This window comes from Schistocerca nitens, chromosome 2 (genome assembly GCF_023898315.1).
Source record: "Schistocerca nitens isolate TAMUIC-IGC-003100 chromosome 2, iqSchNite1.1, whole genome shotgun sequence".
NCBI lineage: Eukaryota > Metazoa > Arthropoda > Insecta > Orthoptera > Acrididae > Schistocerca > Schistocerca nitens.
Genome location: NC_064615.1, coordinates 89,059,558 through 89,074,475, shown reverse-complemented (window position 1 = coordinate 89,074,475; position 14,918 = coordinate 89,059,558).

Sequence of the window (14,918 nt, the reverse complement as noted above, 5' to 3'; positions counted from 1 at the left end):
AAGTCGGGTGATGCTGAGGGAATTACATTAGGAATTGAGTCAAGGAGCAAAATAACTGATGATGTTCGAAGTAGAGAGGATATGAAATGTAGACTGGAAATGTCAAGGAAAGCGTTTCTGAAGAAGATAAATTTGTTAACATCGAGTATAGATTTAAGTGTCAGGAAGTCGTTTCTGAAAGTATTTGTATGGAGTGTAGCCATGTATGGAAGTGAAATATGGACGATAAATAGTTTAGACAAGAAGAGAATAGAAGCATTCGACATGTGTTGCTACAGAAGAATGCTGAAGATTAGATGGGTAGATCACATAACTAATGAGGAGGTATTTAATAGAATTGGGGAGGAGTTTGTGGCATAACTTGACTAGAAGAAGGGATCGGTAGGTAGGACTTGTTCTGAGGCATCAAGTGATCACCAATTTAGTATTGGAGGGCAGCGTAGAGGGTAAAATGCGTAGAGGGAGACCAAGAGATGAATACACTAAGCAGATTTAGAGGGATGTAGGTTGCGGTAGGTACTGGGAGATGAAGAAGCTTACACAGGATAGAGTATAGAGAGCTGCATCAAACCAGTCTCAGGACTGAAGACCACAACAACAACAACAACATATACATCATATGTGCAGTAAATATAATGGTCAAAAGTTCTAGGTATTATAGTGTCACAAATTAATATATATTTTTCTAGATAAAAGCCTAGACGGCATACCGATTAAATTTGAGCAATCCTGCTGCGATTGTTTGTTGTCTAGATTTCGCCTGATATCGAATTTTATGTATTTTACGTTTAGAAGTACAGTAATCGAACCACTGTATCTGGGAAACGGATAAAGGTATCAAGAACACGTCCAAGGTCCTTCGAGATGGGGATCTTAGGAATAGATAGCAAAAAATTCAGCTATTTTCCTGGCATAGCTGTCTTGGCATCTGTGGTTCACTTGTGGTATGAAAAAATAGTAAAAAATTTTTTTGGGGTTTTCTAAGGAATTGCTCATGAACTAGTGGGGTCTCATTGAGCCCATTAGGCCGACTGTAGACCACGTCAAATGTCAAAAAGAACCAATTGTTTTGCTCCATTTGCCTAAAGAGGAGGAAGTGTCTAATATTCCTCTTTGATCTAATATTGTAGGATAGCGATACTGAGAGAATCCTTGTGTTGGATATACGAATGGTTCCCAACCGTAGGGCTATTTCAAACAATTGACACTACGTTCCTATCAATAACATAACTAGATATAGGAGCACTGGAAGAATCCCGTTTTTATGCTCCACTTTTGGGACGTATTAGATGGTGAATGCTATCGCATGCATACCAATGTAACGTCTGACACATCTGTCGTGATAAATGCAACGTAAAATATGTAGAGTGCTTGGCTAGATGTAACACAGCGCCTGATGGTCCTAATCTTAGAGGATTAAATAACTAAATACAATATCAACAACAGTTTACGGTTAGTAAAACTGAGTCTAATTTTAATACATTTCATTGTAATACATGAACTACAGTTGTCACAAAACTGATTTCTGCAGAAATGTAAATATAATCATTACTTTCCTATATCGCGGATCTATAACACACAGTAGTTCTAATGACTCAGTATTTGATTGTGCAACATCTTATGTGTTACACTATGTAACAATATTTATAGTGTCACTTTCCTTTTCAAACATTGTACGTAGTGTAAGTAGACAGAACTTATTATGGACAAATGTTTATGCCTGTTTTGGTTTTGGAGATGACTGATACCGTAATCGCAAACAGTCGTATCGTTTTATAAACTTGCGATCGAAAGAAATAAAGCTTATATTGAGAATTTAGATCGCTTTCTATATTATTGGTCATGTGAAACCTTATAGAAGGAGCAGCAAACGTATGCTTCCTAAACACATGCGGGATAAAAATTTAAAAATAATGGGAAAGTCGAATTTTAAAGATTTATGCTAGAATCATGGAGACAGACAAAGTGCATAAGAGTCTGTAGTGTGTGTTTTAGGTCATTTCTACATGTTGAAATGTCAAGAAATGCAGCGACATTTGAAGCTAACTGGTTACTTACTATCAAATGGGGTCTCAAGAGGCACTATGAAGGTTAAATTACAGATTCACATTTGTATAAATTTTAAATTTAGTACTCCTCGAATTTAAATTCCTATACGTTTAGAACAATATTTCATAAAGTTTTACATTCACTCAATCTGGAGGTCATACACAACGTCCAAAGTTGAGTATTTTTCGGTACAACATGGACACCAGCAGTGGGTTCAGTGTAACAAGACGCTATTTTCGCAGCCTTTGTGCACATATGCAGTCTAATTTGATACTACGTAACAGGGCGCTGCCGGCGCACCGTGGACCAAATAAAGTTTCATATGAACTCTCTGCGTAGTCTGTAAATTGCAGAGACGCTTGATTAAATTTTTAATTTTTGAAACTAGATTGCCTTCTATATGAGGGCTCGGGAGAAACGCTATATTTAGTTTCTGGAGGTACAAAACATTTTCACGTTCCTTTCTGTCAACATGAGAGTAGAAGAATCCCACACTACGATCATCGTGTCGATTGAGTACTTTTATTTTACAGTTGGTCTTAGCTCTCATTTCCTTCATCTTATTATATTAAGTAAGTAGTTTAACTTGTTTGTATATCAAATATGTGGCGTCCATATCTGCGATTTAGGCTCAAAATCGTTAGTAATTTCCTAAAATAGCCAGTTCGATTTATGAGAAGCTTTAAAACACTTCTGTTCATTTAGAGCTTGTACTAGACGAAACACATCGACTACGACGTAAATACCGTCCTGTCTATAAATCAATGGATACGAGTCTCCGATAGAAGAAATCAGTTAAACATCACTCTTTTTTACTTGTTGTGGCGTTTCTTACTTTGTATTACATTTTTATTGTTACTCATTTAGTAGGGTTAAACTGAAAGATTTCTTTTTGTTAAACAGATTTGTTAGCTTGTCGAGTCTAGATATAAAAATGATCAGATAAATAAGATATGGAAACTGAAGACGTACCGTACCCAGCTTCAGTTATTACGTCTTTATTCCTCTTCTCGCCATGCTATTATTAGTGAGAACAAATATCATTCTCTCTGGTAAACATAAACGTCAGTATCAAAATGTAACATACATTTGACTGGATAAAAACACAGATTCACTGAGATGGTTCTGGTCTCCATCGTAGAGCCAGTTAGTTTCCTAAAGGCCACACACTGTTCCACAGTCATTTGTCTCCCCACCTCCTCTTTTTTGTGTAAGCCCATTTTGTATGGCCTTAGTAATGGAAATGCCACAAAACTCGTGTTCAGTCTTAAAAATATTAAAATATTTGAATATCTAAGACAGAATAATTGGTCTGTTTTCTGTTTCGAATAGATGCGCTACTATCTTTATGGTGGTAATACTCTGATTTGCAGATGGCTTCTAGAAAACCGAAACGAATGAACAAGAAATCATTGTGTTGTGATACTAACGCTGTCAAAAATTGATCACGGGTATCTCCAAGCATAACCCCTCTTTGTAATTATGGATATGATTTTTCTATCTTCATTCTGTCACGGGTATCGTAAATATTTGTACTGATTTTTATTTCCATCCATCTCTTTTTCGACTGTTCTATCTGAAACTATCATATCTAGGAACTACTATTTTCTCTGTTTCTCACGAATGATCAACTGTTCTTGCAATGCTCCTTTAAGAAAACTTGATCCTGTGTGAATCAATATGTTTTTAAATGTTGACAATCAAATTCTTATTTCATTTACTTTTGTAGGAACTATGTCAGTAGCTTGCTCAGCATATATGCCTAGGAGAATATTTTGTTCATTACGTAGAGGAGTCAGAAGATACATCTACACTCCTGGAAATTGAAATAAGAACACCGTGAATTCATTGTCCCAGGAAGGGGAAACTTTATTGACACATTCCTGGGGTCAGATACATCACTCACACTGACAAAACCACAGGCACATAGACACAGGCAACAGAGCATGCACAATGTCGGCACTAGTACAGTGTATATCCACCTTTCGCAGCAATGCAGGCTGCTATTCTCCCATGGAGACGATCGTAGAGATGCTGGATGTAGTCCTGTGGAACGGTTTGCCATGCCATTTCCACCTGGCGCCTCAGTTGGACCAGCGTTCGTGCCGGACGTGCAGACCGCGTGAGACGACGCTTCATCCAGTCCCAAACATGCTCAATGGGGGACAGATCCGGAGATCTTGCTGGCCAGGGTAGTTGACTTACACCTTCTAGAGCACGTTGGGTGGCACGGGATACATGCGGACGTGCATTGTCCTGTTGGAACAGCAAGTTCCCTTGCCGGTCTAGGAATGGTAGAACGATGGGTTCGATGGCGGTTTGGATGTACCGTGCACTATTCAGTGTCCCCTCGACGATCACCAGTGGTGTACGGCCAGTGTAGGAGATCGCTCCCCACACCATGATGCCGGGTGTTGGCCCTGTGTGCCTCGGTCGTATGCAGTCCTGATTGTGGCGCTCACCTGCACGGCGCCAAACACGCATACGACCATCATTGGCACCAAGGCAGAAGCGACTCTCATCGCTGAAGACGACACGTCTCCATTCGTCCCTCCATTCACGCGTGTCGCGACACCACTGGAGGCGGGCTGCACGATGTTGGGGCGTGAGCGGAAGACGGCCTAACGGTGTGCGGGACCGTAGCCCAGCTTCATGGAGACGGTTGCGAATGGTCCTCGCCGATACCCCAGGAGCAACAGTGTCCCTAATTTGCTGGGAAGTGGCGGTGCGGTCCCCTACGGCACTGCGTAGGATCCTACGGTCTTGGCGTGCATCCGTGCGTCGCTGCGGTCCGGTCCCAGGTCGACGGGCACGTGCACCTTCCGCCGACCACTGGCAACAACATCGATGTACTGTGGAGACCTCACGCCCCACGTGTTGAGCAATTCGGCGGTACGTCCACCCGGCCTCCCGCATGCCCACTATACGCCCTCGCTCAAAGTCCGTCAACTGCACATACGGTTCACGTCCACGCTGTGTTAAAGACTGCGATGGAGCTCCGTATGCCACGGCAAACTGGCTGACACTGACGGCGGCGGTGCACAAATGTTGCGCAGCTAGCGCCATTCGACGGCCAACACCGCGGTTCCTGGTGTGTCCGCAGTGCCGTGCGTGTGATCATTGCTTGTACAGCCCCCTCGCAGTGTCCGGAGCAAGTATGGTGGGTCTGACACACCGGTGTCAATGTGTTCTTTTTTCCATTTCCAGGAGTGTATAATATTCTTATGTCTTGCCTGTCTCCTGTCTTGTGAAGTAAAACTAAAATACCATCTTATATGTTTGCGTAGTTGTTTTACAATGTAAGTAAATTTCTAACTTTCTTTTGTATCATTTTATCCATAGCTTTGAACTTTTTTATACAACACTGTTACCAAATGACATCTTTCCTTTGTTCACACCTCAAGCTACTTTATGGGTTATACATGACGTTAATCGAGTGCTAACATTATTATCATTACTAATGTTTCTGAATAATTTGTTTAATTCATCAGCTCAGTATACGATCCTATTTCCATTTCCTTGTGAATCTCAGCTTCTTTTTAAAAGCTGCCTTGTTCCGTTTGATACTATCTTTTGATTTATCTTCGTTATATATGATACATCCTTTGCTATTTGGCAAATACAATTTTGAAACAGTAATCCATTTCGTTTGTACTGCCTACCGAACTGGTTTCTTAATTTAATCTGATATACTTCTTAATTATTTAATATTTGCCTATATTATTTCAATTTCTTATTTCCTGTCTCCCCTTCCCCCCATGAACCATGGACCTTGCCGTTGGTGGGGAGGCTTGCGTGCCTCAACGATACAGATAGCCGGTACCGTAGGTGCAACCACAACGGAGGGGTATCTGTTGAGAGGCCAGACAAACGTGTGGTTCCTGAAGAGGGGCAGCTGCCTTTTCAGTAGTTGCAGGGGCAACAGTCTGGATGACTGACTGATCTGGCCTTGTAACATTAACCAAAATGGCCTTGCTGTTCTGGTACTGCGAACTGCGAATGGATAGGTTAAAGTTAGATATAGTGGGAATTAGTTAAGTTCGGTGGCAGGAGGAACAAGACTTTTGGTCAGGTGAATACAGGGTTATAAATACAAAATCAAATATGGGGAATGCAGGAGTAGGTTTAATAATGAACAAAAAAATAGGAGTACTGGTAAGCTACTACATACAGCATAGTGAACGCATTATTGTGGCCCAGATAGATACGAAGGCCACGCCTACTACAGTAGTAAAAGTTTATATGCCAACTAGCTCTGCAGATGATGAAGAAATTGATGAAATGTATGATTAGATAAAAGAAATTATTCAGGTGTGAAGGGAGACGAAAATTAAATAGTCATGGGTGACTGGAATTCGAGAGTAGGAAAAGGGAGAGAATGAAACATGGTTGGTGAATATGGATTGGGGGACAGAAATGAAAGAGGAAGCCGCCTGGTAGAATTTTGTGCAGGGGATAACTTAATAATAGCTAACACTTTGTTCAAGAATCATGAAAGAAGGTTGTATACATGGAAGAACCCTGGAGATACTAAAAGGTATCAGATTGTTTATACACTCCTGGAAATGGAAAAAAGAACACATTGACACCGGTGTGTCAGACCCACCATACTTGCTCCGGACACTGCGAGAGGGCTGTACAAGCAATGATCACACGCACGGCACAGCGGACACACCAGGAACCGCGGTGTTGGCCGTCGAATGGCGCTAGCTGCGCAGCATTTGTGCACCGCCGCCGTCAGTGTCAGCCAGTTTGCCGTGGCATACGGAGCTCCATCGCAGTCTATAACACTGGTAACATGCCGCGACAGCGTGGACGTGAACCGTATGTGCAGTTGACGGACTTTGAGCGAGGGCGTATAGTGGGCATGCGGGAGGCCGGGTGGACGTACCGCCGAATTGCTCAACACGTGGGGCGTGAGGTCTCCACAGTACATCGATGTTGTCGCCAGTGGTCGGCGGAAGGTGCACGTGCCCGTCGACCTGGGACCGGACCGCAGCGACGCACGGATGCACGCCAAGACCGTAGGATCCTACGCAGTGCCGTAGGGGACCGCACCGCCACTTCCCAGCAAATTAGGGACACTGTTGCTCCTCGGGTATCGGCGAGGACCATTCGCAACCGTCTCCATGAAGCTGGGCTACGGTCCCGCACACCGTTAGGCCGTCTTCCGCTCACGCCCCAACATCGTGCAGCCCGCCTCCAGTGGTGTCGCGACAGGCGTGAATGGAGGGACGAATGGAGACGTGTCGTCTTCAGCGATGAGAGTCGCTTCTGCCTTGGTGCCAATGATGGTCGTATGCGTGTTTGGCGCCGTGCAGGTGAGCGCCACAATCAGGACTGCATACGACCGAGGCACACAGGGCCAACACCCGGCATCATGGTGTGGGGAGCGATCTCCTACATTGGCCGTACACCACTGGTGATCGTCGAGGGGACACTGAATAGTGCACGGTACATCCAAACCGTCATCGAACCCATCGTTCTACCATTCCTAGACCGGCAAGGGAACTTGCTGTTCCAACAGGACAATGCACGTCCGCATGTATCCCGTGCCACCCAACGTGCTCTAGAAGGTGTAAGTCAACTACCCTGGCCAGCAAGATCTCCGGATCTGTCCCCCATTGAGCATGTTTGGGACTGGATGAAGCGTCGTCTCACGCGGTCTGCACGTCCAGCACGAACGCTGGTCCAACTGAGGCGCCAGGCGGAAATGGCATGGCAAGCCGTTCCACAGGACTACATCCAGCATCTCTACGATCGTCTCCATGGGAGAATAGCAGCCTGCATTGCTGCGAAAGGTGGATATACACTGTACTAGTGCCGACATTGTGCATGCTCTGTTGCCTGTGTCTATGTGCCTGTGGTTCTGTCAGTGTGATCATGTGATGTATCTGACCCCAGGAATGTGTCAATAAAGTTTCCCCTTCCTGGGACAATGAATTCACGGTGTTCTTATTTCAATTTCCAGGAGTGTATAATGGTAAGACAGAGATTTAGGAACCATGTTTTAAATTGTAAGACATTTCCAGGGCCAGATGTGGACTCTGACCACAATCTATTGGTTATGAACTGTAGATTAAAACTGAAGAAACTGCAAAAAGGTGGGAATTTAAGGAGATGGAACCTGGATAAACTGAAAGAACCAGAGCGTGTACAGAGTTTCAGGGAGAGCATAAGGGAACAATTGACAGGAATGGGGGAAAGAAATACAGTAGAAGAGGAATGGGTAACACTGAGGGATGAAATAGTGAAGGCAGCGGAGGATAAAATAGGTAAAAAGACGAGGGCTGGTCGAAACCCTTGGGTAACAGAAGAGATACTGAATTTAATTGATGAAAGGAGAAAATATAAAAATGCAGTAAATGAAGCAGGCAAAAAGGAATACAAACGTCTCAAAAATGATATCGACAGGAAGTGCAAAATAGCTAAACAGGCACGGCTAGAGGACAAATGTAAGGATGTAGAGGCTTATCTCACTAGGGGTAGCACCGAGCGAGGTGGCGCAGTGGTTAGCACACTGGACTCGCATTCGGGAGGACGACGGATCAATCCCGTCTCCGGCCATCCTGATTTAGGTTTTCCGTGATTTCCCTAAATCGCTTCAGGCAAATGCCGGGATGGATCCTTTGAAAGAGCACAGCCGATTTCCTTCCCCATCCTTCCCTAACCCGAGCTTGCGCTCCGTCTCTAATGACCTCGTTGTCGACGGGACGATAAACACTAAATCTCCTCCTGCTCCACTTAGGGTAAGATAGATACTGCCTACAGGAAAATTAAACAGACCTTTGGAGAAAGGAGAACCACTTGCATGAATATCAAGAGCTTTGATGGAAACCCAGTTCTAAGCAAAGAAGGGAAAGCAGAAAGGTGGAAGGAGTATATAGAGGGTCAATACAAGGGCGATATACTTGAGGATAATATTATGGAACTGGAAGAGGATGTAGATGAAGATGAAATGGGAGATAAGATACTGCGTGAAGAGTTTGACAGAGCACTGAAAGACCTGAGTCGAAACAAGGCCCCGGGAGAAGACAACATTCCATTAGAACTACTGACAGCCTTGGGAGAGCCAGTCCTGACAAAACTCTACCATATGGTGAGCAAGATGTACGAGACAGTGCGAAATACCCTCAGACTTCAAGAAGAATATAATAATTCCAATCCCAAAGAAAGCAGGAGTTGACAGATGTGAAAATTACTGAACTATTAGTTTAATAACTCACAGCTGCAAAATACTAACGCGAATTCTTTACAGACGAATGGAAAAACTGATAGAAGCCAACCTCGGGGAAGATCAATTTGGATTCCGTAGAAAAATGGAACATGTGAGGGAATAGTGACCTTACGACTTATCTTAGAAGAAAGATTAAGGAAAGACAAACCTACGTTTCTAGCATTTGTAGACTTAGAGAAAGCTTTTGACAACGTTGATTGGAATACTCTCTTTCAAATTCTGAAGGTGGCAGGGGTAAAATACAGGGAGCGAAAGGCTATTTACAATTTGTACAGAAACCAGATGGCAGTTATAGGAGTCGAGGGGTATGAAAGGCAAGCAGTGGTTGGGAAGGGAGTGAGACTCGGTTGTAGCCTATCCCCGTTGTTATTCAATCTGTATATTGAGCAAGCAATAAAGGAAACAAAAGAAAAGTTAGGAGTAGGTATTAAAATCCATGGAGAAGAAATAAATACGTTGAGGTTCGCCGATGACATTGTAATTCTGTCAGAGACAGCAAAGGACTTGGAAGAGCAGTTGAACGGAATGGACAGTGTATTGAAAAGAGGGTATAAGATGATCATCAACAAAAGCAAAACGAGGATAATGGAATGTAATCGAATTAAGTCGGCTGATGCTGAGGGAATTAGATTAGGAAATGAGACACTTAAAGTAGTAAAGGAGTTTTGCTATTTGGGGAGCAAAATAACTGATGATGGTCGAAGTAGAGAGGATATAAAATGTAGACTGGCAATGGGAAGGAAAGCGTTTCTGAAGAAGAAAAATTTGTTAACATCGAGTATAGATTTAAATGTCAGGAAGTCGTTTCTGAAAGTATTTGTATGGAGTGTAGCCATGTATGGAAGTGAAACGTGGACGATAAGTAGTTTACACAAGAAGAGAATAGAAGCTTTCGAAATGTGGTGCTACAGAAGAATGCTGAAGATTAGATGGGTATATCACATAAGTAATGAGGAGGTACTGAATAGGACTGGGGAGGAGTTTGTGGCACAACTTGACTAGAAGAAGGGATCGGTTGGTAGGACATGTTCTGAGACATCGTGGGATCACCAATTTAGTATTGGAGGGCAGCGTGGAGGGTAAAAATCGTAGAGGGAGACCAAGAGATCAATACACTAAGCAGTTTCAGAAGGATGTAGGTTGCAGTAAGTACTGGGAGATGAAGAAGCTTGCACAGGATAGAGTAGCACGGAGAGCTGCATCAAACCCGTCTCAGGACTGAAGACCACAACAACAACACATTTCCTGTGTCAGGTATTTGTTTGCTTCTGCCTTTAAATTCTGTTTTCAGTATGTGTCTTATTGAATTAATGTCACTTGAAATACTAAAGTCGTTTAGAGAGTCACGTAAAATTTATTTATCATTTAGTAAAAGACCCCAATTTCATTTCTAGTTCCATTTGGTCTAGACCAATTCATGGTATCCGCAAAAATATACAGAAAATAAACAGGGTGAGTCACTAACTATTGCCACCAACCCCAAAAGTATGATAGGAGCTGAACAGTTTGTGGGACAAATGTTGCGTGGTACTACGGGGGTCATAATATGACGTAGGTTTTTTGTTGCTAGGTAGGGTCGCTTCAGAGATATGAAGGTCAACTTTGTTTTTTAAATGGGATGCTATAGTTCGGTACTTATTTTCTGATAGCGGCTCTCGAGACAAGTCCAGTGATGTGTAATAGTAAGGTCTTTGAAGGTCAACGAAGGCCACAAAGGTGTCATGAATGTCTATTTACAGAAGGTGTTGACCATTGTTATCAATGCAGTGGTGCAATCTTCTTATCATGGATTGAGTGGTATTCCTTATCACATAGGCACTTATCGAAGCACGTGCTCTGACAGTTCTTTCTCGCATATCTTCAGGTGTAGTTATAACGTCTTTAAAAAACAATGTCTTTAGCGAATCCCCACAAGGAAAGATCCAGAAGCGTCGAGTCTGGCGAACGAACCGGCCACGACACATCTCCTCCGCGTCCATTCCAACGATTTAGGATTTGTCTATGCAGCTCACTTCCAGCCATCATCAAAAAATTTGCCGGACACCTATCGTGTTGATAGCACCTTGTGTTCCTTGTTCCTAAAAGTATTTCTTCCAATAATAGACTTAATGTTTCTTGCAGGAATGTTTTGTACTTCCTACAATTAAGATTTTTTTCGATGAAATATGGGCCTATAATTCTGTCCTCCAGAGCCCCACACCATACATTCACTGACCACGGTGTTTGGTGATCAACTTGTCGCAGCCAACAAGGACTTTCAGTTGCCCAATAATGCATGTCATGCAAATTAAGATTTCTAAGGTTCGTGAATGTAGCATCGTCAGTAAATAAAATCAAATTACTAAATGTGTCATCCCTCTGAATCTGAAGTTGAGCCAATCGGCAGAATTCAATGCGACGCATTCAATCCGTACAGGTTAATTCTTGGTGGAGAATATACGGTAAAGATGATATTAACTGGCGATGCAGAACATGAATAACACTACTCTGCCTCATGCCAGAATCCCTTCGATTTGACGCGAACTAACACAAGGATCTCGAACCACAGTGGCAAGAGTACCAATCTCCGTTTAATCGTTAGTAACTTTGCTTCGTTGGATATCTTTCCGCTGGATGAGAGGTCCAGTTGTTCTGTTTATAATACACATATTATTAGTGAGTGCGTTGAGGATATCTTTGAGCGTATATGTCTCTATCTCTCACTGAATTTCGTTGACATTCTCCTTAAACGAGAAGAATATCGACTTGTTCTTCGAAGGAATACGTCATTCATATTCACCTGATTCGACGATACTGGTCTTACCGTTCCTGTTAGTGCTGTATTGCGAAACCGTCTAATGGTGTTTACATGTCAATGGCGCGGTGAGATGCATACGCCGTATTCGGCGAATATTTACTATTTGCACGATATACGAGAGAGGATTGTCAGAGCATGTGCTTCGATAAGTGGCTGGTTCAAATGGCTCTGAGCACTATGGGACTCAACTGCTGAGGTCATTAGTCCCCTAGAACTTAGAACTAGTTAAACCTAACTAACCTAAGGACATCACAAACATCCATGCCCGAGGCAGGATTCGAACCTGCGACCGTAGCGGTCTTGCGGTTCCAGACTGCAGCGCCTTTAACCGCACGGCCACTTCGGCCGGCTGCTTCGATAAGTGCCGAAGTGATAAGGAATACCACTCAATCAATGATAAGAAGATGGCACCACTGCATTGATAGCAATGGTCATCACTTCGAACACCTTCTGTAAACGGACGTTCATGCGACCTTTTTGACCTTCGTTGAGCTTCATAGATCTTACTATTGGATTCGTCTCGATAGCCGCTATCGGAAAATAAGTTCCAAACTATAGGATCCCATTAAAAACGAATGAAGTTGACCTTCATATATGACGCGACCCCACATAGCAACGTCATATTATGGCCCCGTTGTCCCATGCAACGTTTGTCCCACAAAGTTTCCGCCTACTATCATAGTTAGTGACTCACCCTGTATAATGTGTGTATGAGTCGGTGTATGTGTATTTTGTGTGTGTGTGTGTGTGTGTGTGTGTGTGTGTGTGTGTGTGGATGCCTGCGTGCGTGTGTTTCTGTTACCATGTATAAATCAGTCACACTTAATCTGCCGAACCAGTAGGGCAGATTTTTTGTATGAACATAATTAATATGATTTCGAAAAAAGCCTTACTGCCCTTTGAATTTATTCGCAATTTCAAAAGAGCAGTAAGTTTTTCAAGATACAATAGCTGTTGACAATAAATACGTCCAGCACTTTAGCTGCTCGCTGTGCTGACGTCACGGCAGGCTTACTTTGGGGGGTGCGTCACACAAGAAGTTGCTGCTCGGATAAAGTACATACTAGTACTGTATCTTCACCTTGTGTCGACCTCAGTGACGTGTGTATCGCTGTATTTCCCTCTTGGTATCCCTCGCAGATGTAGCGGTTACTGGCTGTAATATAAATGTTTCCAGACGAGGCTAGCTACTTCATAATTGTGTTCTTGTGAAATCGTTTAATTTGGCACCTAAACGTCGAGCAGTCCCCTCAATACAGTAACACGCGCCAGTGGCTACTTTGCGATCTCGGTACATACTCACCCAGCTAACTGCTCTGTATTATCGCTTGCATGTCCTCTTCTATGAACGACCACTTGCTGCTTCTCAGCTGCAGCCCTGCTCACGTGTTGTAGTATAGGTCGTTAGAGCAAACATCGTGATTCAAATTTACTTTAAGTGATTAAAAAAAAATAATAAAATGTTTGCAACATTTCAATGAAATGTGGTCTGTCCAGGGACTGGTGTGCTGTTGTTCTTTATGTGGGCGGTGTCTATTGTCCATAGTGATTAGGTAGTAATGGTACCGTCAAAGTAAGATTTGGAAGTTGATCATCGCCGTTTCTTTAAATATTTAAGCATCAAACGGGAAGAATATCCATTAAATATAGAGCGGAAAATAAGGTGTCGCAAAACTGGCAGTAGATAGCGGAATCAATGCGAGGATCCACTCAGAATTTGAAAACTGACTCGACAGTAGGCTGACATGCCTTGAGAAACTGCCTGTGCAAAGCAGCACGCAAATCACGACATCTCAAGCATCCCTGGGTTCATCTCTGATACATCTGCAGGCAGCCCCTGTATAGGTTCTACATTTACTGTCACAGTGTCTTTGTCAATGGCGGTCCCAATCTGCAATCATAGCCACTAAACGATATCAACACTTTTTAAGCACATCTATGAATATTCCTGCAGAGTGATGACGTTTCTTCTGCAACAAGTTGAAAATTTCCCGGGGGGCGGCTAGCATGAAACGTGGAATTTCTACCAGTGTTCTCATTCTGTTTCTTCTTGCGGGTTCTCTGACAGGCCATAAATCACATAAAAACACACATCAAAAAAAGTTTGGCATCACCCAGGTTCCCAGCGCTCCTGAGGATAGACGTCGACTGTGGATATTGTGTCACAGACACAGTCCTTTTGACTGTTCAGGGATGTCACTAAACCCGCCCAAAGATGTAAACAACCATGCGTGAGCAGCGCCTATTAGACGGAGGGGCCCGACAGCCGATCAGTTCCAGTCAATCCACCAGGAAGGAGGTACACGGCTCGTGTTGTCCACATCTACACCTACGTGATTACTCTGCTATTCTGCTATTCACAATAAAGTTCCTGGCAGAGGGTTCAATGGACAACCTTCAAGCTGTCTCTCTACCGTTCCACTCTCGAAAGCCGCGTGGGAAAAAAGAGCACTTAAATTTTTCGGTGAGTGCAATGAATTCTCTTATTTTATCGTGATGATCAATTCTCCCTGTGTGGGTGGGTGCCAACTCAACGTTTCCGCAATCGGAGGAGAAAACTGGTGATTGAATTTTCATGAGAAGATCCCGCCGCAACGAAAAACGCCTTTGTAAAACAACCACTCCAACTCACGTATCATGTCTGTGGCACTAGCTCCCCCACGTCGCGATAGATACAAAACGAGCGGCCCTTCTTTGTACTTTTTTGATGTCATCCGTCAATTCCATATGATACGGATCCCACACCGCACAGCAATAATCTAAGGCGGCTACTGAATGGTCTCCTAAGTTGTTAATATAGATCAGCAACAACAGAGGGCCCATAACACCTCCTTG